Source organism: Etheostoma cragini, chromosome 12 (assembly GCF_013103735.1).
Source record: "Etheostoma cragini isolate CJK2018 chromosome 12, CSU_Ecrag_1.0, whole genome shotgun sequence".
Lineage (NCBI taxonomy): Eukaryota > Metazoa > Chordata > Actinopteri > Perciformes > Percidae > Etheostoma > Etheostoma cragini.
In genome coordinates this window covers 2,072,333-2,077,749 of record NC_048418.1, presented here as the reverse complement: position 1 = coordinate 2,077,749, position 5,417 = coordinate 2,072,333, and the positions used below count along the sequence as shown (strand labels likewise).

Sequence of the window (5,417 nt, the reverse complement as noted above, 5' to 3'; positions counted from 1 at the left end):
GGGGGGGGGGGGGATCTGGCAACGCTGCTTAGACAAACCACAGGTAATGTTAGAATTGCAGTAGGCCACACGTAATAGGCCACTAGAAACAGTTATGCTAGTAGTATTAGTATTAATATATTAGCAATACCAATCACTAATTTTAGTTATGATTATAACACATTGATTCATTCATGATTGATCACCACGTGATTGACAGCCCGGTCAGCGAGCTTGTTACGTTACGTCACAGATGTCCACAAGTCATTTTTAGGAAGTCCAAGTTGAGTCTCAAGTCTTTGAGCTCTCGATCTGTCCCTAACCCTGTCACATATTAAGTGTCCTGTCCCTACCATCCATACAATACAGTATCAAAACCAGCTTTATAGGGTCTACTTAACACATCCCTCCAGCCCTCGGACCTGCTGAAATATTAACCTAAGTCTGTCACATCATATGGATCCAACTAGAAAGATCCAATGTGCCTTTACCTAGCATTAGCGCAACACTTTTGCAATGGTTAGCTTAACAACGAGTGGCTGTGGCTCAGCGGTAGAGTGGCTGCCCGTCAATCAGAAGGTTGGTAGTTTGATCCCTGGCCCTGCAGTACCTGTACATGGTACAATAACCATGGTGCATGGTGTAAAAGCTATGTGTGTACTGTGCAAAAGCGCTATGAGTAGTCTTTAAGAACAGTCCATTTGCAACATATGGTAAATGTACTGTCTATTTCCTTTTTTTAAATTAAATTTTATTAAAAATATGTCTAGAAGCACGAACGTGGCAGAGCCACAACATGCAGTTTCAGTCCAAATCACACACAATAAGCAGTTTGAACTCACTAATGTAATCACTCAATTTATGTAATGTAATTAAGTAATTTAATTCAAGTGTTCGTACGCTCAGGGAAGCCAGCGTGAGGGAGACCTGGCTCAGAGGAGGACAGGTTAGAGAGGACAGCGTCTCCACGGCAGGTGACATAACTAACAAGTATACAGGACTACAGCAACAGAGATATGTGCAGAATTAAGACAACACAGTGTTTGGTGCACCGGGTACACCTTATTTACTTAATAGTCTAAAAATCATCCGCGGGATTAATTACGCATCACATGAGCTTGCATTGGCACAACCCAAATATTTACTGTGATTACTGCATGAGGAGGAAATGAATGAATGAATGAAGGAATTAGGGGATTTTCCATGCATATTTGAATGTAAAATCATCTTCTTCACTTGAAACAAAACATATGGGAATGGTTATGAAAGGCCGGATGGATGATTATGGTGGTTCAGAACCATTTTTCCATTGACCGCCGAGAACCCTGACTCAACTCGACAAACTATTTATTAAAGAATCCCCACATCATCGTGAACAGCTTTCATTAAAACAATTAAGTTTTTTATATTTTTTTAACCCTGACAGTAGAGATCAGTGAATTATTCGTGGAAACAGATCCACTGTGCCCGGAAATAAAGCAAGAGACGTTTCTGCTGATTATTTTTCTCTGAAGCTTTTAAAGCCACAGAATGAGCTCCATGTGCCCAGATGTCTGGACAACTAGGAAACTAAATCCTTAACTATCTGCATTACAGGACACCGATGAGTTTAATGTCGTTGTTTCTTGTAATGTGGGTTAACTGACCCCATCAGTTATAGGTTATGGTACGTTTCCTCTGGCAAGCGTTGTTTCCCCACTTCACAGTTAGTGTTTATGGGCGCAACCATGCAATGCATTCTGGTAGCTCCTAATTTGCATAAAGTTGATTCCAGGCAACTTTATGCAAATCAGGGTCGTCCAGATCGACTCGCCGCTTCTTAAAAACTAAAGAAAGTCTTTTAAACTGACCGATCTTAAATGAAGATTCAGCAACTTCATAGCTTATTTCTCTGATAAAATGTTTTCAGAAAAAAACGTTTTGGTTAACTATTTTGGAAATTTTTGAGCAGAAGCTACGTGCAGCTAATGGCGTAACTTTGGGTTCAGTATTGGGGGGGGGGGGGTGTTTGAGATCTCCGCTTTGAGCAAAATCTAAATATTGAGCATGTTAAACACTTAATTCCCTGCATTTTGTTGAATTTTTCTGCTATAATTTGTGCCTTTTTTTGCATGAAGTTACCGTGCAAATGTCTGATTTTATGAAAAGTCAATTATTGTTAGAGGTGCTTGCACTGGTGTGCTTTTGCTTTTTTGGGTGGGGTTGTAACCCCCCCATCTCCCCTGTAAACTACGTCTATGTGTGAAAGGTTGCATTGGCTCAGGTACTGAACCTCTTCTTCTTCTGGGATGCTTTTCATTCCTTACGGGGTTGTTTGTCCAATGTTAGTAACAAGTAAACATTAGAAAACAATGCAGAAACCTTTTGTTTAGTCGCATATCTGGCTATCTACTGTAGAATTAACACTAAAATGTCTAAAATTTACAGTTTTCTTTGTTTGTTTTTTTTACCCTGGGTGGCTTCTCATAATTATGGTCAAACAGAAAAAATGAAACTCCAATAAACACGCTGTAGATGGACGCATGAAAACTGGCTAACCTTGCAACAAATATGGCAGCAAACAACCCGTAATACACGTAAAAGACGGTCATGGTTCAATGTGTTGTGACGACGTGATACACGAGAACACGTTTACAAATGTAACTGATAGAAAGAAAAGATATGGTCCTATTTCACAGCTTGTATAGCAACAGCAGAAAACACACAGTACACACACAGTACACACACAAACACACACACACACACACAGTACACACACAGTCACCATGCCAGCAGACAACTGGTCCTCTCTGCAGTGCACACATGGTCGGGTGCAGAAAGACAAGCATGTCAGCAGAAGGTGTGAACCGTGGGTGCTTTCACGTTTCGATGGTGAATGCGGAACACAACCCACCAGGTTCTGAGCCGGGTCCTACGGTCTGGTGGAACTGGTCGACTAATGAGAACCATCGACTATAAGTAGCGCAGTAGATATGACATATGCCTTTGGTGTGGGTGATCTTAACCCCTAGTAACCCAGAGGCGTGTGGCATCTGACATATTTATAGCAAGTGTAAGTCGCTTTGGCTAAAAGCGTCAGCTAAATGACATGTAATGTAATGATGGGAAGTCTGACACCATGTCACATATAAAGACAACCATCTTACATCTAATGTTAAAGGTGCCCTGCCACACTAAACCATTTTTAAACCACCTTTAAAAATGGTCATACTATGTACAGACTGGGGATCTTGCAGATTGCACGACTAGAACTAGATTTGTTTGGAGGAGTGGACAGTTCGGTTTTGGATTGAAACCCAGAGTGTGTTTCTCAGGTCTTGGCTGCGAGATGCGTTGCCCCCCGAGGCTGCTGGGAGAACAGAGACGAGTCCCAGAGTCACATGTTTCTGTCCCCGTCAGCGGCCGCAGTATCGCCAGAAAGCCTGCAGCCACACACAACGCGGGTCCTAAGAAGAGTCAGGAGTCCTTTCCCATGAAACCACTACAGCAGGAGACTCCACTAAGGGCCACGATGCAACATGAGAATCACATCTAGGGCCAGGCAGAGGTTATTAACTTTCTCTTATTTCATGGAAGACAGCAAATATTGTTGACTGTTTTGTTGCATGTCTCTTTTAGTCTTCTCACTTAAAGTGTGGCGAGGCAGCTTTGTTTTTAGAGCATATTTCAGCAAGAGGGCAATTCAAAGTGCTTTACACAAAATCAGTTAAACAGATAAAACACAAGTGTGGTCCACATAAAGGCCTAAAAAGTGTTCCCTGGCCTACAGAGTTTAGCAAATCAAGAAAAACAGTTTTCAAGCTTCCACACAGCCGACTCACAGCACCCTGTTTTTACAGCCTGAATATGAAAACTCTCTGCATCTCGGGGAATTTCTGAGTCACAAAGTCAGCAAATCTGCCAAATTCTGCTTTGTGTTCAGTGTTTTTTTTTTTTTTGTGCACAGCTTGGCGGGCCAACATCTATTGTGAACCTAAATTGATTTGTGGACTGGATCAACATTTGCGAGGGCGCTGCAGAGAAGAGTCTGGCGATCCGGAGCAATCCGGGATGGGAGAAAAACGTGCTCTGGTTTATTGGCATTTCTTTAAACCAATCACAATTGTCATGGGCGGGGCTAAGCGCCAGACAGTCACTCTGCAAAAAAGCCCCCGGAAGAAACTTGTTTTGGTGGAACGTGTTTGTTCAAAAGTTGTTTTAGTTGTGCAATAGAAAACTCAGATTGTGATGCGTGTGTGTGTGTGTGGGTGTGTGTGTGTGTGTGTGTGTGTGTGTGTGCGTGTGTGTGTGTGTGTGTGGATATCAGAGAGGAGGAATGCCTCCGCCACGTGGGATTACTGTGTCACCCTGGCACTTCTATTTATAACACAACATTTAGTGCGTGAGTGCGTGCGTGCCGCTATCTGAATATATGGTTCTGCATGTACTCCAACAGATTTTTTTAACTGCAAAGTGCATATCACCAAATTGTCCGTGGTCCCCGTCTCCTCATCCTTCATTGATTACTGCCCACGTGCCACTGAGCAAGGCATGCAACCTCCGAATGTGAGCTCCTGTACAGAAAATGTGCTTGTCTTAACACACACTGACACGTACACATTGTTTAGGGCTGTGGGAGTCAAGGTGTGTGTTTTTGAGTGATTATATTTTAACCTCTGAAACTGTGTGTGTGTGTGTGTGTGTGTGTGTGTGTGTGTGTGTGTGTGTGTGTGTGTGTGCGTGCGTTTGCACCAGTATACAGATTCTTTCCCCTTGAGTGATTGCATCCCTAAACAATGACTGCAATGTCACACGCCCCCGCAGAGAGAGGAGGAAGAGAGGAGGAAGAGCTATGTGATCTGACTCACCTCTGCTTCTCACTGCAAAGTCAGACACTTCCAAAGACTGCGATATGCTAGTCAGAGGGTTGCAGGATCAATTCCCACTGCTGCCAATGTGTCCATTAGCCTTGAAACTTTCCCTTGAGCACAGCACCAAAAAACTGTTAAAGTAAACCGATGAAAGAAAGACGAAGGAAAAGGGACAAAAGGCCTTTGGAGAGGAAAAACTAAGAATGAGAAGAATTAAGGGATACGGGAAAGTAGAAAGGAAGGGGAAAGAAAAGGAGGGACAGGCACATAAAATCTGAAGGACTTTATTTACCTCCAATCAACAATGTATTTTTTTTCCAGCACACCAAGATATATAGACTGACCGCAGCAAGTGCATGTGTGTGTGTGTGTGTGTGTGTGTGTGTTTTTGTGTGTGTGTGTATATGTGTGTATGTGTGTGTATACAGATTCTTGATAATAAAATGTTTTTTTGTCACAACAGAACAGAGAAACATCAAATAAAATGTATAAAAATACTTAAGATATGAAAATTAAAGTCCTTTTGAACTAAAACACAAGAACTAAAACATGTGGACAAAGTTTCCTTTGTTGGACATCTTTTGAAAT

At 42.2% G+C, this 5,417-nt stretch overlaps 1 protein-coding gene across 1 annotated transcript in view; it reads right to left on the bottom strand.

Moving 5' to 3' along the window:
* Positions 1 to 5,417, bottom strand: part of LOC117953968 (disco-interacting protein 2 homolog C-like) — a 157,324-nt gene that overhangs the window by 124,127 nt on the left and 27,780 nt on the right.